The sequence below is a fragment of the Scleropages formosus genome, unplaced genomic scaffold (assembly GCF_900964775.1).
Source record: "Scleropages formosus unplaced genomic scaffold, fSclFor1.1, whole genome shotgun sequence".
Lineage (NCBI taxonomy): Eukaryota > Metazoa > Chordata > Actinopteri > Osteoglossiformes > Osteoglossidae > Scleropages > Scleropages formosus.
This window is the reverse complement of record NW_021641043.1, coordinates 205,868-231,194: the sequence shown is the minus strand read 5'-3', so window position 1 is coordinate 231,194 and position 25,327 is coordinate 205,868. Positions and strand designations below refer to the sequence as shown.

At 41.8% G+C, this 25,327-nt stretch overlaps 1 long non-coding RNA gene across 1 annotated transcript in view; it reads right to left on the bottom strand.

The window, feature by feature from the left end:
* Positions 1 to 915: 915 nt before the first annotated feature.
* LOC114909757 (uncharacterized) overlaps positions 916 to 25,327 on the bottom strand; it is a 26,356-nt gene continuing 1,944 nt past the window's right edge. The window contains exon 3 of the long non-coding RNA XR_003797383.1: positions 916 to 950. This is a non-coding gene — a long non-coding RNA (uncharacterized LOC114909757). The remainder of the gene's footprint in view (positions 951 to 25,327) is intronic.

The following is a 25,327-nucleotide window of genomic DNA, read 5'->3' as shown; positions in this document are numbered from 1 at the left end:
CACACTCGGACCGTCTGCTTTCAGGAAGGAGGAGATGCTGTGCGACCAATAATGAGTGGACCAGCTTTTGAAAAGCAGCTCGCCAGCATTTTGACTGACATCCCAAACTCTATGAGCTGCCACCCTGCATCCAAAGACTCTCCAACCTTGCCCGACTTCTCAGCCACAGATATGGGTTTCTACAGAGGACAGACGGGGCACAGCCAACATGAGTACTATCAGAGCCAGACCTACTCACAATCTGTGAACCCCTACTCGTACCACCAGTTTAACCCGAACGGAATGGGGGGCCCGGGGGCATAACCCACAAAGTCAGAATACACCTACAGTAACTCATACAAGCAATACGGGCATTATAAACAGGGAGCTGCAGACACCACCCCAGGACACTGGTAAGTCTGAACTTTCCACAAATATAAACCCATGTAGACTATGATAATGTAATCTTTAATATGAGCTTTCAACACCAGCAAAACATATTCATTTTTCCTTAAACCAGCCCTTGGACTATCAGAGAAAAGCAGCTTGCTTACTAGAGCTTATAGGTTTTCACTGTATCTTACATAGCTTTTTTAACATAACTTATATGTCCCTATATACTTTATCTGAAAACATATCATATGTCCAATGATTTAAGAATACTCACATTTATTACTTTCGTAGTTTCATTTTGAATACCCCCCCCCCACTCCCCTTTGGTGAAACTGAAATGTTGAGTGTGTACAGTAGCTGTTGCTAATATGTGGTTCATTTTATCCATCACACTGTATCGTATGTATATGCTGCACCTGTACATTGTTTGGAAAGCAAGGAATAGAGAACTCACGTGGTCATGCACACGCTCTCGGTTCAGTCCCTGAATGATGGTGTTATCATAGTCTGTTGAAGACAATGAGGACACACTGGGAGATGTTGGGCCTCTTCTTGGTGCTCCAGATGATCCTGAAGTGCTGGGGCAATTTTGCAATGGAGAAGATGGACTCACACCCACATCACTCAGCATGATGTACACTAACTTGATTGTACTTCTGTCCCGTATGTCTTGTACTGATGTAACATTCATGAATTCATTACTGAAGTCAGGATCCACGAACTGAATACCAAAGTCTCGTTCAATTCCAAATGCTTGGCAAATTGTACTGTGAAACTCCTTTAAAGTTTCTGGCCTTCCCGAATGGAGAAGCCATTAGAAGAAGCCATTTTAAAGCCAATCATTGTCCACGATGACTCTGAGCTTCATATGCCGTGCCGTTAAAATGTTGTTAAATCAATATTTGGTAATGTTGTTACTTCAGTACAACATTTTCACAGTTCACTCAAAACATGAAGAGTTTAGCTGTCTACACATGACCTGTGACAGGTTGACTCTATGCTGCAATTAGCCATTATACTACTATAGGAAAAACAAAGACACAGAACCACATCTAGCAAGAAGCTGAAAGTTGAAGAAGATGAAAGAAATGTGTACCGGTACTTTTTTCAGCATGAATGTAAACAGCACTTCAGTGTGAATTATAAGATGACGACTTACTGATGTTGAGCTCCTCCTTCTTCCCTATATATTTTTCCTTCAATTTCGCCTTTTTTTTTAATGGTCATTTGCTGTACCATAACCGTGGTAACAATAAAGAAAGAAAAAACTGATACCACGAAATTTATCCGCAGCTGTTGCAGATCTATGGAGTTGTGGTGTTGGAGATTCTATTCAGTGTGCTCTCATGTTGGTGAAGTATCGATCACATGACCTTTGTTGTGCGTGATGTGTTCTGATGAAGCACGTATGTAAATAAATGTTCTCCCCTTCCGGTTTAAGCAAACCGATGGTGTGAACGTGTACTTTGTTACCTCCGTTAAGTATAATCTATTTACCACTTCTCAAACGCAGAGATGGCTGCGCCAACATGTGGTTTAAAACATTGTTTTAAACTGAATGACCGCTGAAATACTGCTGCCATCAGTATCGCTTTTTTAAGTGTTTGTTAAATGCACTTACTAAAACAATATGGGATCCCCAAAAGTTCTGTTCCACATTACACCAAGATTAGACATGAAGAGCCTGCAATTGAAATAAACTAAAAATGAACAGGAATTAGCTAAATGGGCAAGCCTGTTCACAAAGAAATGTAGTTGTCCAGTTAGTAATGACTAACTTGTGTGTCTACAACATGCCTGTGTGACTCACATCAGGTCACTTACTTGTGAAGATGTTAAGTCCAAATTTTCGTTATTTACATATGAAATATGCAACAAATGCCAGTTTTTAGGAGAGAAGACAATTTTCAGCAATAATTCTTTTGTTTATTAACTTATATTATTTCTTAATTCACTGGTGGAATATTTTCTAGCAAAGTGTAATTTCTCTGATGAGCTGTAATTTTTACGAAATCACTTACAGCATTTAGAAATTATGCTTTCAAAGCTAAACTTAACTATCACATAGACAACTTGTAGTACTTTGGTTTGATAGTACATTAGAATTTCTGATGAAAGCAGAGCACAAAACAGAACTAAAAAAAACGTTAACCTACCAGCTAGCAAAATCGGATATCTCGACGTCCCCGCGTCGTGTGCCCACCATTTCACAACCTTCACTGGTAGCAGCTCCGACCACGTTAAGTCTAAGACATATACTGTATTTAAGTATAAAAAAAAAAAAAAATTACACACCCATGGCATGGCTACAAATTGCTTACTTACCAAAAATGAGGATCCTTGGACAGGGTTATACCGAATTTACGTAACGCGCAGTACTGTGTTGCAAACCCTTGATAGTGAAAAAGATCCCCACCTCCACGACACAAAAAAGCGGGAAAACGTATATAGACATGCGCAGAGAGAACAGTATGTCGAAAGTTCATTGAACAGTTTTTTCAAATTACCTTTAATTGAATAAAATTTACTTGTTTTCAATATAGCAAGTACATTTTTAAATTAATTTAAAAACATCTGTAGTATTAAATTACACATTAAAATCTATAAATTAAAAGTTCCCAAAAGCGACTCTTTCACGATGTGAGTTCTTCTTGCATACATCTACTATGCATACCGAAAATTTCGAAATGGTGGACACAAGAAAACGCGGGGATGAGATAATCCGAGTTTGCTAGCTGGTAGGTTAACGTTTTTTTAGTTCTGTTTATTATGCTCTGCTTTGTTTCATCAGAAATTCTAATGTACTAACCAAAGTACTACAAGTTGTCTGTGTCATAGTTAAGTTTAGCTTTGAAAGCATAATTTCTAAATGCTGCAAGTGATTTCGTAAAAATTATAGCTCATCAGAGAAATTACACACTTGCTAGAAAATATTCCACCAGTGAATTAAGAAATAATCTAACCTACCAGCTAGAAAACTCGGATTATCTCATCCCCGCGTTTTATTGTGCCCACCATTTCGAAATTTTCGGTATGCATAGTAGATTAGATGTATGCAAGAACTCACATCGTGAAAGAGTCGCTTTGGGAACTTTTAATTTATAGATTTTAATGTGTAATTTAATACTACAGATGTTTTTAAATTAATTTAAAAATGTACTTGCTATATTGAAAACAAGTAAATTTTATTCAATTAAAGGTAATTTGAAAAAACTGTTCAATGAACTTTCCACATACTGTTCTCTCTGCGCATGTCTATATACGTTTTCCCGCTTTTTTATGTCGTGGAGGTGGGGATCTTTTCACTATCAAGGGTTTGCAACGGTACTGCGCGTTACGTAAATTCGGTATAACCCTGTCCAAGGATCCTCATTTTTGGTAAGTAAGCAATTTGTAGCCATGCCATGGGTGTGTAATTTTTTTTTTTTTTTTTTATACTTAAATACAGTATATGTCTTAGACTTAACGTGGTCGGAGCTGCTACCAGTGAAGGTTGTGAAATGGTGGGCACACGACGCGGGGACGTCGAGATATCCGATTTTGCTAGCTGGTAGGTTAACGTTTTTTTTCAGTTCTGTTTTGTGCTCTGCTTTCATCAGAAATTCTAATGTACTATCAAACCAAAGTACTACAAGTTGTCTATGTGATAGTTAAGTTTAGCTTTGAAAGCATAATTTCTAAATGCTGTAAGTGATTTCGTAAAAATTACAGTTCATCAGAGAAATTACACTTTGCTAGAAAATATTCCACCAGTGAATTAAGAAATAATATAAGTTAATAAACAAAAGAATTATTGCTGAAAATTGTCTTCTCTCCTAAAAACTGGCATTTGTTGCATATTTCATATGTAAATAACGAAAATTTGGACTTAACATCTTCACAAGTAAGTGACCTGATGTGAGTCACAGGCATGTTGTAGACACAGAAGTTAGTCATTACTAACTGGACAACTACATTTTCTTTGTGAACAGGCTTGCCCATTTAGCTAATTCCTGTTTATTTCAATTGCAGGCTCTTCATGTCTAATCTTGGTGTAATGTGGAACAGAACTTTTTGGGGATCCCATATTGTTTTAGTAAGTGCATTTAACAAACACTTAAAAAGCGATACTGATGGCAGCAGTATTTCAGCGGTCATTCAGTTTAAAACAATGTTTTAAACCACATGTTGGCGCAGCCATCTCTGCGTTTGAGAAGTGGTAAATAGATTATACTTAACGGAGGTAACAAAGTACACGTTCACACCATCGGTTTGCTTAAACCGGAAGGGGAGAACATTTATTTACATACGTGCTTCATCAGAAACACATCACGCACAACAAAGGTCATGTGATCGATACTTCACCAACATGAGAGCACACTGAATAGAATCTCCAACACCACAACTGCATAGATCTGCAACAGCTGCGGATAAATTTCTGTAATTGTGTGGTATCAGTTTTTTCTTTCTTTATTGTTACCACGGTTATGGTACAGCAAATGACCATTAAAAAAAAAAGCGAAATTGAAGGAAAAATATATAGGGAAGAAGGAGGAGCTCAACATCAGTAAGTCGTCATCTTATAATCACACTGAAGTGCTGTTTACATTCATGCTGAAAAAAGTACCGGTACACATTTCTTTCATCTTCTTCAACTTTCAGCTTCTTGCTAGATGTGGTTCTGTGTCTTTGTTTTTCCTATAGTAGTATAATGGCTAATTGCAGCATAGAGTCAACCTGTCACAGGTCATGTGTAGACAGCTAAACTCTTCATGTTTTGAGTGAACTGTGAAAATGTTGTACTGAAGTAACAACATTACCAAATATTGATTTAACAACATTTTAACGGCACGGCATATGAAGCTCAGAGTCATCGTGGACAATGATGGCTTTAAAATGGCTTCTTCTAATGGCTTCTCCATTCGGGAAGGCCAGAAACTTTAAAGGAGTTTCACAGTACAATTTGCCAAGCATTTGGAATTGAACGAGACTTTGGTATTCAGTTCGTGGATCCTGACTTCGGTAATGAATTCATGAATGTTACATCAGTACAAGACATACGGGACAGAAGTACAATCAAGTTAGGTACATCATGCTGAGTGATGTGGGTGTGAGTCCATCTTCTCCATTGCAAAATTGCCCCAGCACTTCAGGATCATCTGGCGCACCAAAAAGAGGCCCAACATCTCCCAGTGTGTCCTCATTGTCCTTCAACCAGACTATGATAACACCATCATTCAGGGACTGAACCGAGAGCTGTGTGCATGACCACGTGAGTTCTCTATTCCTTGCTTTCCAAACAATGTACAGGTGCAGCATATACATACGATACAGTGTGATGGATAAAATGAACCACATATTAGCAACAGCTACTGTACACACTCAACATTTCAGTTTCACCAAAGGGGAGTGGGGGGGGTATTCAAAATGAAACTACGAAAGTAATAAATGTGAGTATTCTTAAATCATTGGACATATGATATGTTTTCAGATAAAGTATATAGGGACATATAAGTTATGTTAAAAAAGCTATGTAAGATACAGTGAAAACCTATAAGCTCTAGTAAGCAAGCTGCTTTTCTCTGATAGTCCAAGGGCTGGTTTAAGGAAAAATGAATATGTTTTGCTGGTGTTGAAAGCTCATATTAAAGATTACATTATCATAGTCTACATGGGTTTATATTTGTGGAAAGTTCAGACTTACCAGTGTCCTGGGGTGGTGTCCTGCAGCTCCCTGTTTATAATGCCCGTATTGCTTGTACTGAGTTACTGTAGGTGTATTCTGACTTTGTGGGTTATGCCCCCGGGCCCCCCATTCCGTTCGGGTTAACTGGTGGTACGAGTAGGGGTTCACAGATTGTGAGTAGGTCTGGCTCTGATAGTACTCATGTTGGCTGTGCCCCGTCTGTCCTCTGTAGAAACCCATATCTGTGGCTGAGAAGTCGGGCAAGGTTGGAGAGTCTTGGATGCAGGGTGGCAGCTCATAGAGTTTGGGATGTCAGTCAAATGCTGGCGAGCTGCTTTTCAAAAGCTGGTCCACTCATTATTGGTCGCACAGCATCTCCTCCTTCCTGAAAGCAGACGGTCCGAGTGTGCAGTAGATAGAGAAGGGGAAAGAGCAGTAAGCAGGACCAAATCCTTCAAAAAACTTCTCTGGTGAAATTCTCTGTGCAGAACTGCATGCACTGGGGCAGCACCCAGCCGAGTAAAACTCTTCGTTATCGAACACTGGGTGGATTCTCTCTTCCTTTCGGCCCAGAAGAAGCCCCCCCCCTCCCCCCCGGTAAAACAGCTCTGTGTCTCCTCCCTGCTTCAAGCACACAGCACAAACACACCATCTTGCTGGTGCAATAATTTACTGGAATTATTGCCTTTCTATCTAAGGTAAATTGTGTTTCACCCGTAAGATGCACAATTTGGTTTGCTTGAGCATCCAAACTGTAATTGAGCATAACGCTTTTGGAAAAGGAAGCCAAAAGTATCATTCTGTGCCGACAGCATTATTTTATATTAGTGGGTGATGACCTATTTCAGTGTGAGGTCACCCTGCTACCATGGCCTTCCTATATTGAGTTTCATTGTCTGTGACTGAGTATGTCTCCGGAACCTATTTCCCTCGGTCTAAGAGCTCGGAACAGAGTTCCGGTGGTGTTGTTGAACTGTTTTCTCTGAGCATATTCGGTGGAACCTGATGAGTTGGGACTTGATCAATCCCTGGAAGGTGTGTTTGGGCTGGAAGCTGGATTTGTGCAGTAGACAGTGTGTGTCAGTGCTTTTAAAGTAAACCTTGATCTCGAGTGTTTTTTAAAGCCACCTTGAGGTTTACTGTAATGGACTGTGGTGTCCAGGAAGTTTACTTCCTGTGTGTCTCAGTGTTGTTTTATTGTTTTTTGGAGTGGTGTGTGTGTTCATGAGTGTGTCAAAATCCTCGTGGCCATGGTGCCAGACCCTGAAAATGTCACCCCGATATCTGTAGCACTGGAGTGGTCTGTTTGGGCATTTCATAAATAGAGTTTTCTCCCAGTCTGCCATGTAGATGCTCGCGTAGACCAAGGGCACACACACACACACACACACATTTTCAGAACCGCTTGTCCCATACGGGGTCACGGGGAACCGGAGCCTAACCCGGCAACTCAGGGCGTAAGGCTGGAGGGGGAGGGGACACACCCAGGACGGGACGCCAGTCCGTCGCAAGGCACCCCAAGCGGGACTCGAACCCCAGACCCACCGGAGAGCAGGACTGTGGTCCAACCCACTGCGCCACCGCACCCCCAGACCAAGGGCAAATTTTTCTTTTTTTTTTTTAAACCCATTGCTGTCCGCTGTATCTGTAGTAGACTTGTTTGTTAAATTCAGAATTATTCCTGATGACACTGATTTCCAGTAATTGTAGGAGTTCAGTGTCTGGTCCATTGTGGTCTGGGTACCTTAGAATGGTGTTCTTTACTGCTGTCAGGCCCAGGTCTGTTGCAATGTTTGTGTATAGGCTGTTGATATCACTGGTGAACAGAGATCCTACACTTCGCAGCTAGCCTGTCTTCCTGTCATGGCCTCTCCATCAAAGTGGGAAACTCGTTCATTTTGCCTACTTCCTTAGCTAAGAGTCTGGGAGTGATGCTTGACTTAAGTCTGTCTGCGCTCCATTCTGAGCAGCATGATGAAATCTCGCGCGCCCATTACGTCAATCATCCCCTTGTCCAGCGTATCCGTGCTGTATACGCTACCTGCCCATTGGTCACTTAGTAGCGTTCTTAGTTTTATTTCTTCTGCTTCTGTTAGGAAAAAACGGAGCATATATATAGGGTTCAGTGCTATCCACGTGTTTCAGGCATCCAGCGGGGGGCCTCGGAACATATCTCATGTTGCATAAGAGGGTGCAACTGTCTCTTTACTGCACTATATTTAATTGCACAATTTATAAACTTACAGTAATTTATTGTACTTTGAAGTAGTTTGAAAATTACTGTGTGGTGTGTTTGTATTTATCATCTTTTTTTGGTTTATTGTAGTAGAGTTTTTCATTACATATGTGGGTGTTTCTTACCAATTTAAAAATTGTTTTTATTTGGTGTATTTGGTTATTTGCATTGTTTATATATCGTATCAAAATGTCTAAATGGGGGAGATGATGTGAAAAGAGAAACATGCAAAGAAAATGATAGGTAAGGTGTACAGCAACACCTTGGGAACAGGCCAGGGAACCGCCTCTCTTGTGCAGTAGAGTTGCCGGACAAGTTTATTGTGTCTTTTTGCATGGGGTATGTTTTTTTTTTTTGTGTGTTTTAAAGATTCCATCATGTAATGTTTACACTGCAGAGACTCATGGACATAGTCAGGAAGCAAGGCAAATGGTCAGACATCAAGAACAAACAACAGGGAACAGGATAAATGCTGTTAGCATAGCAAAGCCAGAATGTCTCAACGAGATGTGTGGCTGAGGAGTGTCTTCTAAAGACAAGTATGCTGATTACCTCGTCAAGCGTTTAATCGGAGCCAGGTGCTGCCGATTGTGGTGCGTGGTGGGGATGTGACAGTTTATTGTAGATGTAAGTTGGCATGCCACTTTTTATTGTTTATTTATTGAGTAAAGATTTTTTTAAACAGTTTAAGCGATGGATGGGGAAATTTTCTGTGCCGCACTGGGCAGTTTGTTTGCACCAGACACTTTGAATGTTCTGGTAATCCACTCTGATCCATGGGGGGGATGAAGGTTTCAAAGATTTGAACCTTGGGTGTGCGCTTTAATTTGCTTTAAGTGGTTCCAATGTTCTCATAATCACCAGCAGTTTGTGCTGAAATCAGCAACTGAATCCCTTCATTCTCATCAGGGTTGGTTTTTTTTTTTTTTTTTTAAATAGCCGTATTCCAAGAATGAGGAGTACAGGCTTTTTTTCAGCCATGTTATTAATTACTGGCATTGTAATGACCATTGGATGGGCATATTCTAAATGACCGTAAAGGGCGCAACTTTGGACAAACCCAGCTCTATTCGCCACACCTGTATTCAATCGAAGTCTTTAACAGAGTGAAGCAGAACAATAAAATTCACCTCAGGGACTTGGTTCTTGTCCTTTACCTTCGGATCTCCCCCATGGCTCTTTGAACCACACCCGCAACAACCGACTGGAACGAGTATCTGTGGTCAGCATCCATCTGAATTGGAAAAGAATCTCTGGTAAACTACTCCAAAATGAACATGGATCTACAGAAAAATATCTGATTGACAGTATTTACGTGAGCATTTAATAGCAAAATGACAACCCATTATTTACAAATTTACTGCAGCTGATCTAATGTTTTTACCTTGGTCATTGTGGAATCTCACAAAACTTCACGCCCCTCCTCGCACTTGTCCTTGATCTTACTTTGTTCTTGCCATCTCTTTATATCTTCTGTGTCTGACTTTCTAACCCTACCTTGGGTCCTCAAAATTAGCTCCTGCCCCCCCAGTGGATAATCAGCTCTGTGTTGCTGATAGAACGGCTGCACCTTGCATGCTAAATGGTTTTCTCTGGAAACTGACAAGCATTAGTAAATAAATTCACACACGTACACGTTTTCAGAACGCTTGTCCCATACGGGGTCGCGGGGAACCGGAGCCCACCCGGTGACGCAGGGCGTAAAGCTGGAGGGGGAGGGACACACCCAGGACGGGACGCCAGTCCATCGCAAGGCACCCCAAGCAAGACTTGAACCCAGACCCCCGCAGAGCAGGACTGTGGTCCAACCCACTGCGCCCACGCACCCCTATAAATTATAATTCACTTCTTCCAGACTCACTGTGACAGTTCTCTCTGAAGTTCATGTAAGTGTGTAAAGTTCATGTGCTATAACTTGAGATCATACCTTGTTAAACCTTCACGCAGCTACTGCTGTACTGTAACAAATGTTTATATTAAATATATTGTTATATAAAACTAGAAGGTGATTAGGAATCATCAATATTCAGAAAGTTTTATGCAGCTATTTGTGCAATGTACATTATTTATATGGTGGAAAAAAGCTAACTTAAGAATTGCACATCTACATGTGTATATCTTTCTGCTATACAATATGTGTATAAGTAAAACTTATCTTAGCTTGAACAAAATGCAGCTGCATGGGAAACTTCTGTAGAATAAGTGAAACCTTTTTTTTTTTTTAAAAAAAAAAAAGAAATCATTTCCAAATTTGGTGGGAAACTGGATTTGTTTTTGGCTACTGTTTTGTTTAGTGGGTGTTGTGTGGTATATAAGTGTGGAATTGCAGGTGGTTTTATTTTTAAAATTGGGTATTATTCCCTTTCTAACACCTTTAGGCAGTGTACTATATACAACACATCAACAGTCAGAGCATGTTTCAGTTGCTTGGTTGTGGTGTGATGACTCTCCCCAAGCGGCTTCATTGTGAAATTGCAGATGGCATTGAAATTTTAAAATTAGGTTGATTGCTGTCTGCAATCACATCAAAGTGAGAGACAATACAGAAAGGTCGCCCGGTACAGAAGGACCCCAGTCTTACCCCCCAGTCTCTGCTGCAGCTGCCTGGAGGTTTTTGTAATCCTCGAGAACCCAGGGCTGTCCCTCGCCAGGTGCGTGTCGGTTTGTTCACCAGAAGAGATGTAATCCCTGTGTGTGTGTCCATTTTAAGACTGCTTGCTGCCATCATGTCCCTTTGTTGCACTCAAACATTCAAATTCTATTCTGCAAACTTACCATTTTTCACCTTTTTTTTTCTTTTTCAAATAGTATTAATAAATATCAGTAAGTAGCACAATGTTGGGCTCAACTATTCGGATAGTGGTAGAGACAACAACATACACAAATCACATCAACACTGAAAGACAATACAGAAAGTTGCCCGGTATAGATGAAGCCCAGTCTTACCTCCCTGTCCTCTGTTGCAGCACCTGGACCAGGGTCTTTGTAGTCCGCGAGAACCCAGAGCGGCCCTCAGCAGGTGCGCGTCACTTTCTTCACCGGCAGCGATTGTATCCTGTTTGTCTAGGGCCAGCCTTCTCTGCCTCCTTCACGTGTGGACCCGTGCCGGTCCGTGCGATGCTGGTTGACGGATGCGTTGCTGGGAGGTATGTAAAAAGCCTTACGTATGCGTGTGTTTGCCTAGTAGGGTGTCTAGTTGTGGGGGAGAGGTGGAGCAAGAGTCCCACCTGTTGTTGTTATAGTTGCTTTGTTGTGGTGTGATGGCGCCCCTCGTGGCTTTATTGTGGAATTGCAGGTAAGGTTACACTTTTAATAGTGGGTTAATTCCTACACGTGTAAACATGCTTTTTGGCAGTGTACTGTACACAATCACATCAACATTCAGAGCATGTTGTAATTGCTTTGTCGTGGTGTGATGGCGCCCCCTCGTGGCTTTATTGTGGAATTGCAGGTAGGTTACACTTAATACTGGGTTAATTCCTACACGTGTAAACATGCTTTTTGGCAGTGTACTGTACACAATCACATCAACATTCAGAGCATGTAATTGCTTTGTCGTGGTGTGATGGCGCCCCCTCGTGGCTTTATTGTGGAATTGCAGGTAAGGTTACACTGTTAATACTGGGTTAATTCCTACACGTGTAACATGCTTTTTGGCAGTGTACTGTACACAATCACATCGTGTAAACATGCTTTTTGGCAGTGTACTGTACACAATCACATCGTGTAAACATGCTTTTTGGCAGTGTACTGTACACAATCACATCAACATTCAGCATGTTGTAATTGCTTTGTCGTGGTGTGATGGCGCCCCCTCGTGGCTTTATTGTGGAATTGCAGGTAAGGTTACACTTTTAATGCTGGGTTAATTCCTACACGTGTCAACATGCTTTTTGGCAGTGTACTGTACACAATCACATCGTGTAAACATGCTTTTTGGCAGTGTACTGTACACAATCACATCGTGTAAACATGCTTTTTGGCAGTGTACTGTACACAATCACATCAACATTCAGAGCATGTTGTAATTGCTTTGTCGTGGTGTGATGGCGCCCCCTTGTGGCTTTATTGTGGAATTGCAGGTAAGGTTACACTTTTAATACTGGGTTAATTCCTACACGTGTAAAAATGCTTTTTGGCAGTGTACTGTACACAATCACATCGTGTAAACATGCTTTTTGGCAGTGTACTGTACACATCACATCAACATTCAGAGCATGTTGTAATTGCTTTGTCGTGGTGTGATGGCGCCCCCTCGTGGCTTTATTGTGGAATTGCAGGTATGGTTACACTTAATTCCTACACGTGTAAACATGCTTTTTGGCAGTGTACTGTACACAATCACATCAACATTCAGAGCATGTTGTAATTGCTTTGTCGTGGTGTGATGGCGCCCCCTCGTGGCTTTATTGTGGAATTGCAGGTAAGGTTACACTGTTAATACTGGGTTAATTCCTACATGTGTAAACATGCTTTTTGGCAGTGTACTGTACACAATCACATCAACATTCAGAGCATGTTGTAATTGCTTTGTCGTGGTGTGATGGCGCCCCCTCGTGGCTTTATTGTGGAATTGCAGGTAAGGTTACACTGTTAATACTGGGTTAATTCCTACACGTGTAAACATGCTTTTTGGCAGTGTACTGTACACAATCACATCAACATTCAGAGCATGTTGTAATTGCTTTGTCGTGGTGTGATGGCGCCCCCTCGTGGCTTTATTGTGGAATTGCAGGTAAGGTTACACTGTTAATACTGGGTTAATTCCTACACGTGTAAACATGCTTTTTGGCAGTGTACTGTACACAATCACATCAACATTCAGAGCATGTTGTAATTGCTTTGTCGTGGTGTGATGGCGCCCCCTCGTGGCTTTATTGTGGATTGCAGGTAAGGTTACACTGTTAATACTGGGTTAATTCCTACACGTGTAAACATGCTTTTTGGCGTGTACTGTACACAATACATCAACATTCAGAGCATGTTGTAATTGCTTTGTCGTGGTGTGATGGCGCCCCCTCGTGGCTTTTATTCGTGGAATTGCAGGTAAGGTTACACTTTTAATACTGGGTTAATTCCTACACGTGTCAACATGCTTTTGGCAGTGTACTGTACACATCACATCGTGTAAACATGCTTTTTGGCAGTGTACTGTACACAATACATCGTGTAAACATGCTTTTTGGCAGTGTACTGTACACAAATTCACATCATCATTCAGAGCATTTTGTAATTGCTTTGTCGTGGTGTGATGGCGCCCCCTCGTGGCTTATTGTGGAATTGCAGGTAAGGTTACACTTTTAATACTGGGTTAATTCCTACACGTGTCAACATGCTTTTGGCAGTGTACTGTACACAAGTCACATCGTGGTCAAAATGCTTTTTGGCAGTGTACTGTACACAATCACATCGTGTAAACATGCTTTTTGGCAGTGTACTGTACACAATCACATCACACATTCAGAGCATGTTGTAATTGCTTGTCGTGGTGTGATGGCGCCCCCTCGTGGCTTTATTGTGGAATTGCAGGTAAGGTTCACTGTTAATACTGGGTTAATTCCTACATGTGTAAACATGCTTTTTGCAGTGTACTGTACACAATCACATAACATTCAGGCATGTTGTAATTGCTTTGTCGTGGTGTGAGTGGCGCCCCCTCGTGGCTTTATTGTGGAATTGCAGGTAAGGTTACAATGTAATACTGGGTTAATTCCTACACGTGTAAACATGCTTTTTGCAGTGTAATTGTACACACTCACATCAACATTCAGAGAATGTTGTAATTGCTTTGGTCGTGGTGTGATGGCGCCCCTCGTGGCTTATTGTGGAATTGCAGGTAGGTTACACTTTTAATACTGGGTAATTCACCTGGTTAATTCCTACAACGTGTAACACATGCATTTTTGGCAGTGTCCTGGTACACAATCACATCACATTCAGAGCATGTTGTAATTGCTTTGTCGTGGTGTGATGGCGCCCCCTCACTCGTGGCTTTTAATTGGAATTTGCAGTAGGGTACACTTTTAATAGTGGGTTTTCTACACGTGTAAACATGCTTTTTGGCAGTGTTACTGTACACAATCACATCACATTCATAGCATGTTGTAAATTGCTTTGTCGTGTGTGATGGGCGCCCCCTCGTGGCTTTATTGTGGAATTGCGGTAAGGTTACACTGGTAATACTGGGTTAATTCCCACGTTAAACAATCTTTTTGGCATGTAACTGTACACAATCACATCAACATTCAGAGCATGTTGTATTGCTTGGTCGTTGTGTGATGGCGCCCCCCGGCTTTAATTGTAGGAATTGCCAGGTGGCTTACACTGTTATACTGGGTTAATTCCTACACGTGTAAACATGCTTTTTGGCAGTGTACTGTACACAATCACATCAACATTCAGAGCATGTTGTAATTGCTTTGTCGTGGTGTGATGGCGCCCCCTCGTGGCTTTATTGTGGAATTGCAGGTAAGGTTACACTGTTAATAGTGGGTTAATTCCTACACGTGTAAACATGCTTTTTGGCAGTGTACTGTACACAATCACATCACATTCAGAGCATGTTGTAATTGCTTTGTCGGTGGTGTGATGGCGCCCCCTCGTGGCTTTATTGTGGAATTGCAGGTAAGGTTACACTGTTAATACTGGGTTAATTCCTACACGTGTAAACATGCTTTTTGGCAGTGTACTGTACACAATCACATCAACATTCAGAGCATGTTGTAATTGCTTTGTCGTGGTGTGATGGCGCCCCCTCGTGGCTTATTGTGGAATTGCAGGTAAGGTTACACTGTTAATAGTGGGTTAATTCCTACACGTGTAAACATGCTTTTTGGCAGTGTACTGTACACAATCACATCAACATTCAGAGCATGTTGTAATTGCTTGTCGTGGTGTGATGGCGCCCCCTCGTGGCTTTATTGTGGAATTGCAGGTAGGCTTACACTGTTAATAGTGGGTTAATTCCTACACGTGTAAACATGCTTTTTGGCAGTGGTACTGTACACAATCACATCAACATTCAGAGCATGTTGTAATTGCTTTGTCGTGGTGTGATGGCGCCCCCTCGTGGCTTTATTGTGGAATTGCAGGTAAGGTTACACTTTAATAGTGGGTTAATTCCTACACGTGGTAAACATGCTTTTTGCAGTGTACGTACACAATCACATCAACATTCAGAGCATGTTGTAATTGCTTTGTCGTGGTGTGATGGCGCCCCCTCGTGGCTTTATTGTGGAATTGCAGGTAAGGTTACACTGTTAATAGCTGGGTTAATTCCTACACGTGTAAACATGCTTTTTGGCAGTGTACTGTACACAATCACATCAACATTCAGAGCATGTTGTAATTGCTTTGTCGTGGTGTGATGGCGCCCCCTCGTGGCTTTATTGTGGAATTGCAGGTAAGGTTACGGGGTTAATTCCTACACGTGTAAACATGCTTTTTGGCAGTGTACTGTACACAATCACATCAACATTCAGAGCATGTTGTAATTGCTTTGTCGTGGTGTGATGGCGCCCCCTCGTGGCTTTATTGTGGAATTGCAGGTAAGGTTACACTTTTAATACTGGGGTTAATTCCTACACGTGTAAACATGCTTTTGGCAGTGTACTGTACACAATCACATCAACATTCAGAGCATGTTGTAATTGCTTTGTCGTGGTGTGATGGCGCCCCCTCGTGGCTTTATTGTGGAATTGCAGGTAGGTTACACTGTTAATACTGGGTTAATTCCTACACGTGTAAACATGCTTTTTGGCAGTGTACTGTACACAATCACATCACATTCAGAGCATGTTGTAATTGCTTTGTCGTGGTGTGTGATGGCGCCCCCTCGTGGCTTTATTGTGGAATTGCAGGTAAGGTTACACTTTTAATACTGGGTTAATTCCTACACGTGTCACATGCTTTTGGCAGTGTACTGTACACAATCACATCGTGTAAAAATGCTTTTTGGCAGTGTACTGTAACAATCACATCGTGTAAACATGCTTTTTGGCAGTGTACTGTACACAATCACATCAACATTCAGAGCATGTTGTAATTGCTTTGTCGTGGTGTGATGGCGCCCCCTCGTGGCTTTATTGTGGAATTGCAGGTAAGGTTACACTGTTAATACTGGGTTAATTCCTACATGTGTAAACATGCTTTTTGGCAGTGTACTGTACACAATCACATCGTGTAAAAATGCTTTTTGGCAGTGTACTGTACACAATCAATCGTGTAAACATGCTTTTTGGCAGTGTACTGTACACAATCACATCAACATTCAGAGCATGTTGTAATTGCTTTGTCGTGGTGTGATGGCGCCCCCTCGTGGCTTTATTGTGGAATTGCAGGTAAGGTTACACTTTTAATACGTGGGTTAATTCCTACACGTGTAAACATGCTTTTTGGCAGTGTACTGTACACAATCACATCAACATTCAGAGCATGTTGTAATTGCTTTGTCGTGGTGTGATGGCGCCCCCTCGTGGCTTTATTGTGGAATTGCAGGTAAGGTTACACTTTAATACTTGGGTTAATTCCTACACGTGTAAACATGCTTTTTGGCAGTGTACTGTACACAATCACATCAACATTCAGAGCATGTTGTAATTGCTTTGTCGTGGTGTGATGGCGCCCCCTCGTGGCTTTATTGTGGAATTGCAGGTAAGGTTACACTTTTAATAGTGGGTTAATTCCTACACGTGTAAACATGCTTTTTGGCAGTGTACTGTACACAATCATCACATCAACATTCAGAGCATGTTGTAATTGCTTTGTCGTGGTGTGATGGCGCCCCCTCGTGGCTTTATTGTGGAATTGCAGGTAAGGTTACACTTTTAATAGTGGGTTAATTCCTACACGTGTAAACATGCTTTTTGGCAGTGTACTGTACACAATCACATCAACATTCAGAGCATGTTGTAATTGCTTTGTCGTGGTGTGATGGCGCCCCCTCGTGGCTTTATTGTGGAATTGCAGGTAGGCTTACACTGTAATACTGGGTTAATTCCTACACGTGTAAACATGCTTTTTGGCAGTGTACTGTACACAATCACATCAACATTCAGAGCATGTTGTAATTGCTTTGTCGTGGTGTGATGGCGCCCCTCGTGGCTTTATTGTGGAATTGCAGGTAAGGTTACACTGGTAATACTGGGTTAATTCCTACACGTGTAAACATGCTTTTTGGCAGTGTACTGTACACAATCACATCAACATTCAGAGCATGTTGTAATTGCTTTGTCGTGGTGTGATGGCGCCCCCTCGTGGCTTTATTGTGGAATTGCAGGTAAGGTTACACTTTTAATAGTGGGTTAATTCCTACACGTGTAAACATGCTTTTTGGCAGTGTACTGTACACAATCACATCAACATTCAGAGCATGTTGTAATTGCTTTGTCGTGGTGTGATGGCGCCCCCTCGTGGCTTTATTGTGGAATTGCAGGTAAGGTTACACTGTTAATAGTGGGTTAATTCCTACACGTGTAAACATGCTTTTTGGCAGTGTACTGTACACAATCACATCAACATTCAGAGCATGTTGTAATTGCTTTGTCGTGGTGTGATGGCGCCCCCTCGTGGCTTTATTGTGGAATTGCAGGTAAGGTTACACTGTTAATAGTGGGTTAATTCCTACACGTGTAAACATGCTTTTTGGCAGTGTACTGTACACAATCACATCAACATTCAGAGCATGTTGTAATTGCTTTGTCGTGGTGTGATGGCGCCCCCTCGTGGCTTTATTGTGGAATTGCAGGTAGGCTTACACTGTTAATAGTGGGTTAATTCCTACACATGTAAACATGCTTTTTGGCAGTGTACTGTACACAATCACATCAACATTCAGAGCATGTTGTAATTGCTTTGTCGTGGTGTGATGGCGCCCCCTCGTGGCTTTATTGTGGAATTGCAGGTAAGGTTACACTGTTAATAGTGGGTTAATTCCTACACGTGTAAACATGCTTTTTGGCAGTGTACTGTACACAATCACATCAACATTCAGAGCATGTTGTAATTGTTTTGTCGTGGTGTGATGGCGCCCCCCTCGTGGCTTTATTGTGGAATTGCAGGTAGGCTTACACTGTTAATACTGGGTTAATTCCTACACGTGTAAACATGCTTTTTGGCAGTGTACTGTACACAATCACATCAACATTCAGAGCATGTTGTAATTGCTTGTCGTGGTGTGATGGCGCCCCCTCGTGGCTTTATTGTGGAATTGCAGGTAAGGTTACACTGTTAATAGTGGGTTAATTCCTACATGTGTAAACATGCTTTTTGGCAGTGTACTGTACCAATCACATCGTGTAAAATGCTTTTTTGGCAGTGACTGTACACAATCACATCGTGTAAACATGCTTTTTGGCAGTGTACTGTACACAATCACATCAACATTCAGAGCATGTTGTAATTGCTTTGTCGTGGTGTGATGGCGCCCCCTCGTGGCTTTATTGTGGAATTGCAGGTAAGGTTACACTTTTAATAGTGGTTAATTCCTACACGTGTCAACATGCTTTTTGGCAGTGTACTGTACACAATCACATCGTGTAAAAATGCTTTTTGGCAGTGTACTGTACACAATCACATCGTGTAAACATGCTTTTTGGCAGCGTACTGTACACAATCACATCAACATTCAGAGCATGTTGTAATTGCTTTGTCGTGGTGTGATGGGCCCCCTCGTGGCTTTATTGTGGAATTGCAGGTAAGGTTACACTGTTAATACTGGTTAATTCCTACACGTGTAAACATGCTTTTTGGCAGTGTATTGTACACAATCACATCAACATTCAGAGAATGTTGTAATTGCTTTGTCGTGGTGTGATGGCGCCCCCTCGTGGCTTTATTGTGGAATTGCAGGTAAGGTTACCCTTTTAATACTGGGTTAATTCATACACGTGTCAACATGCTTTTTGGCAGTGTACTGTACACAATCACATCAACATTCAGAGCATGTTGTAATTGCTTTGTCGTGGTGTGATGGCGCCCCCTCGTGGCTTTATTGTGGAATTGCAGGTAAGGTTTACACTTTTAATAGTGGGTTAATTCCTACACGTGTAAACATGCTTTTTGGCAGTGTACTGTACACAATCACATCGTGTAAACATGCTTTTTGGCAGTGTACTGTACACAATCACATCGTGTAAACATGCTTTTTGGCAGTGTACTGTACACAATCACATCAACATTCAGAGCATGTTGTAATTGCTTTGTCGTGGTGTGATGGCGCCCCCTCGTGGCTTTATTGTGGAATGCAGGTAAGGTTACACTTTAATACTGGGTTTAATTCCTACACGTGTCAACATGCTTTTTGGCAGTGTACTGTACACAATCACATCGTGTAAAAATGCTTTTTGGCAGTGTACTGTACACAATCACATCGTGTAAACATGCTTTTTGGCAGTGTACTGTACACAATCACATCAACATTCAGAGCATGTTGTAATTGCTTTGTCGTGGTGTGATGGCGCCCCCTCGTGGCTTTATTGTGGAATTGCAGGTAAGGTTACACTGTTAATACTGGGTTAATTCCTACATGTGTAAACATGCTTTTTGGCAGTGTACTGTACACAATCACATCAACATTCAGAGCATGTTGTAATTGCTTTGTCGTGGTGTGATGGCCGCCCCCTCGTGGCTTTATTGTGGAATTGCAGGTAAGGTTACACTGTTAATACTGGGTTAATCCTACACGTGTAAACATGCTTTTTGGCAGTGTACTGTACACAATCACATCAACATTCAGAGCATGTTGTAATTGCTTGTCGTGGTGTGATGGCGCCCCCTCGTGGCTTTATTGTGGAATGCAGGTAAGGTTACACTGTTAATACTGGGTTAATTCCTACATGTGTAAACATGCTTTTTGGCAGTGTACTGTACACAATCACATCAACATTCAGAGCATGTTGTAATTGCTTTGTCGTGGTGTGATGGCGCCCCCTCGTGGCTTTATGTGGAATTGCAGGTAAGGTTACACTGTTAATACTGGGTTAATTCCTACACGTGTAAACATGCTTTTTGGCAGTGTATGTACACAATCACATCAACATTCAGAGAATGTAATTGCTTTGTCGTGGTGTGATGGCGCCCCCTCGTGGCTTTATTGTGGAATTGCAGGTAAGGACACTTTTAATACTGGTTAATTCCTACACGTGTCAACATGCTTTTTGGCAGTGTACTGTACACAATCACATCGTGTAAAAATGCTTTTGGCAGTGTACTGTACACAATCACATCGTGTAAACATGCTTTTTGGCAGTGTACTGTACACAATCACATCAACATTCAGAGCATGTTGTAATTGCTTTGTCGTGGTGTGATGGCGCCCCTCGTGGCTTTATTGTGGAATTGCAGGTAAGGTTACACTTTTAATAGTGGGTTAATTCCTACACGTGTAAACATGCTTTTTGGCAGTGTACTGTACACAATCACATCAACATTCAGAGCATGTTGTAATTGCTTTGTCGTGGTGTGATGGCGCCCCCTCGTGGCTTTATTGTGGAATTGCAGGTAAGGCTTACACTGTTAATACTGGGTTAATTCCTCACACGTGTAAACATGCTTTTTGGCAGTGTACTGTACACAATCACATCAACATTCAGAGCTGTTGTAATTGCTTTGTCGTGGTGTGATGGCGCCCCCTCGTGGCTTTATTGTGGAATTGCAGGTAAGGTTACACTGTTAATACTGGGTTAATTCCTACACGTGTCAACATTCTTTTTGGCAGTGTACTTGTACACAATCACATCAACATTCAGAGCATGTTGTAATTGCTTTGTCGTGGTGTGATGGCGCCCCCTCGTGGCTTTATTGTGGAATTGCAGGTAAGGTTACACTTTAATACTGGGTTAATTCCTACACGTGTAAACATGCTTTTTGGCAGTGTACTGTGACACAAATCCATCAACATTCAGAGATTTGTAATATGATTTGTCGTGGGTGTGATGGCGCCCCAGCTCCGATGGCGTTATGGTGGAAATTGCAGGTAGGGTTACACTAATTACGGGGTTAATTCCTACACATGGTAAACATGCTTTTTGGCAGTGTACTGTACACAATCACATCAACATTCAGAGCATGTTGTAATATGCTGTTGTCGGGTGTAGGGCGCCCCCTCGTGGGCTTTATTGTGGAATTGCCAGTTAAGGGATTACACTTTGGAATAGTGGGTTAATATCCTAACGAAACGTGTAAACATGCTTTTTGGCAGTTACTGTACACAATCAACATCAACATTCAGAGCATGTTGTCATTATCATTTGTCGTGGTGTGATGCCGCCCCCTCGTGGCTTTATGTGGAATTGCAGGTAAGGTTACACTGTTAATACTGGGTTAATTCCTACATGTGTAAACATGCTTTTTGGCAGTGTACTGTACACAATCACATCGTGTTAAAAATGCTTTTGGCAGTGTACTGTACACAATCACATCGTGTAAACATGCTTTTTGGCAGTGTACTGTACACAATCACATCAACATTCAGAGCATGTTGTAATTGCTTTGTCGTGGTGTGATGGCGCCCCCTCGTGCTTATGTGGAATTGCAGGTAAGGTTACACTTTTAATACTGGGTTAATTCCTACACGTGGTAAACATGCTTTTTGGCAGTGTATTGTACACAATCACATCAACATTCAGGCATGTTGTAATGCTTTGTCGTGGTGTGATGGCGCCCCCTCGTGGCTTATTGTGGAATTGCAGGTAAGGTTACACTTTTAATACTGGGTTAATTCCTACACGTGTAAACATGCTTTTTGGCAGTGTACTGTACACAATCACATCAACATTCAGAGCATGTTGTAATTGCTTTGTCGTGGTGTGATGGCGCCCCCTCGTGGCTTTATTGTGGAATTGCAGGTAAGGTTACACTTTTAATAGTGGGTTAATTCCTACACGTGTAACATGCTTTTTGGCAGTGTACTGTACCAATCACATCAACATTCAGAGCATGTTGTAATTGCTTTGTCGTGGTGTGATGGCGCCCCCCTCGTGCTTTATTGTGGAATTGCAGGTAAGGTTACACTTTAATACGTGGTTAATTCCTACACGTGTAAACATGCTTTTTGGCAGTGTACTGTACACAATCACATCAACATTCAGAGCATGTTGTAATTGCTTTGTCGTGGTGTGATGGCGCCCCCTCGTGGCTTTATTGTGGAATTGCAGGTAGGCTTACACTGTTAATACTGGGTTAATTCCTACACGTGTAAACATGCTTTTTTGGCAGTGTACTGTACACAATCACATCAACATTCAGAGCATGTTGTAATTGCTTTGTCGTGGTGTGATGGCGCCCCCTCGTGGCTTTATTGTGGAATTGCAGGTAAGGTTACACTGTTAATAGTGGGTTAATTCCTACACGTGGTAAACATGCTTTTTGGCAGTGTACTGTACACAATCACATCAACATTCAGAGCATGTTGTAATTGCTTTGTCGTGGTGTGATGGCGCCCCCTCGTGGCTTTATTGTGGAATTGCAGGTAAGGTTACACTGTTAATAGTGGGTTAATTCCTACACGTGTAAACATGCTTTTTGGCAGTGTACTGTACACAATCACATCAACATTCAGAGCATGTTGTAATTGCTTTGTCGTGGTGTGAGGGCGCCCCCTCGTGGCTTTATTGTGGAATTGCAGGTAAGGTTACACTGTTAATAGTGGGTTAATTCCTACACGTGTAAACATGCTTTTTGGCAGTGTACTGTACACAATCACATCAACATTCAGAGCATGTTGTAATTGCTTTGTCGTGGTGTGATGGCGCCCCCTCGTGGCTTTATTGTGGAATTGCAGGTAAGGTTACACTTAATAGTGGGTTAATTCCTACACGTGTAAACATGCTTTTTGGCAGTGTACTGTACACAATCACATCAACATCAGAGCATGTTGTAATTGCTTTGTCGTGGTGTGATGGCGCCCCCTCGTGGCTTTATTGTGGAATGGCAGGTAGGCTTACACTTTTAATAGTGGGTTAATTCTACACGTGTAAACATGCTTTTTGGCAGTGTACTGTACACAATCACATCAACATTCAGAGCATGTTGTAATTGCTTTGTCGTGGTGTGATGGCGCCCCCTCGTGGCTTTATTGTGGATTGCAGGTAAGGTTACACTGTTAATAGTGGGTTAATTCCTACACGTGTAAACATGCTTTTTGGCAGTGTACTGTACACAATCACATCAACATTCAGAGCAGGTTGTTAATTGCTTTGTCGTGGGGTGTGATGGCGCCCCCTCGTGGCTTTATTGTTGGAATTGCAGGTAAGGTTACACTGTTAATAGTGGGTTAATTCCTACACGTGTAAACATGCTTTTTGCAGTGTACTGACACAATCACATCAACAGTCAGAGCATGTTGTAATTGCTTTGTCGTGGTGTGATGGCGCCCCCTCGTGGCTTTATTGTGGAATTGCAGGTAAGGTTACACTGTTAATAGTGGGTTAATTCCTACATGTGTAAACATGCTTTTTGGCAGTGTACTGTACACAATCACATCGTGTAAAAATGCTTTTTGGCAGTGTACTGTACACAATCACATCGTGTAAACATGCTTTTTGGCAGTGTACTGTACACAATCACATCAACATTCAGAGCATGTTGTAATTGCTTTGTCGTGGTGTGATGGCGCCCCCTCGTGGCTTTATTGTGGAATTGCAGGTAAGGTACACTTTTAATACTGGGTTAATTCCTACACGTGTCAACATGCTTTTTGGCAGTGTACTGTACACAATCACATCGTGTAAAATGCTTTTTGGCAGTGTACTGTACACAATCACATCGTGTAAACATGCTTTTTGGCAGCGTACTGTACACAATCACATCAACATTCAGAGCATGTTGTAATTGCTTTGTCGTGGTGTGATGGCGCCCCCTCGTGGCTTTATTGTGGAATGCAGGTAAGGTTACACTGTTATACTGGGTTAATTCCTACACGTGTAACATGCTTTTTGGCAGTGTATTGTACACAATCACATCAACATTCAGAGAATGTTGTAATTGCTTGTCGTGGTGTTGATGGCGCCCCCTCGTGGCTTTATTGTGGAATTGCAGGTAAGGTTACACTTTTAAACTGGGTTAATTCATACACGTGTCAACATGCTTTTGGCAGTGTACTGTACAATCACATCAACATTCAGAGCATGTTGTAATTGCTTTGTCGTGGTGTGATGGCGCCCCCTCGTGGCTTTATTGTGGAATTGCAGGTAAGGTTACACTTTTAATAGTGGGTTAATTCCTACAGTGTCACATGCTTTTTGGCAGTGGACTGTACACAATCACATCGTGTAAACATGCTTTTGGCATGTACTGTACACATCACATCGTGTAAACATGCTTTTTGGCAGTGTACTGTACACAATCACATCAACGTTCAGAGCATGTTGTAATTGCTTTGTCGTGGTGTGATGGCGCCCCCTCGTGGCTTTATTGTGGAATTGCAGTAAGGTTACACTTTTAATACTGGGTTAATTCCTACACGTGTCAACATGTTTTGGCAGTGTACTGTACACAATAACATCTTGTAAAAATGCTTTTTGGCAGTGTACGTACACAATCACATCGTGTAAACATGTTTTGCAGTGTACTGTACACAATCACATCAACATTCAGAGCATGTTGTAATTGCTTTGTCGTGGTGTGATGGCGCCCCCTCGTGGCTTTATTGTGGAATTGCAGGTAAGGTTACACTGTTAATACTGGGTAATTCCTACATGTGTAAACATGCTTTTTGGCAGTGTACTGTACACAATCACATCAACATTCAGAGCATGTTGTAATTGCTTTGTCGTGGTGTGATGGCGCCCCCGTCGTGGCTTATTGTGGAATTGCAGGTAAGGTTACACTGTTAATACTGGGTTAATTCTACACGTTGTAAACATGCTTTTTGGGCAGTGTACTGTACACAATCACATCAACATTCAGAGCATGTTGTATTGCTTTGTCGTGGTGTGATGGCGCCCCCCTCGTGGCTTTATTGTGGAATTGCAGGTAAGGTTACACTTTTAATACTGGGTTATTCCTACACGTGTAAACATGCTTTTTGGCAGTGTACTACACAATCACATCAACAT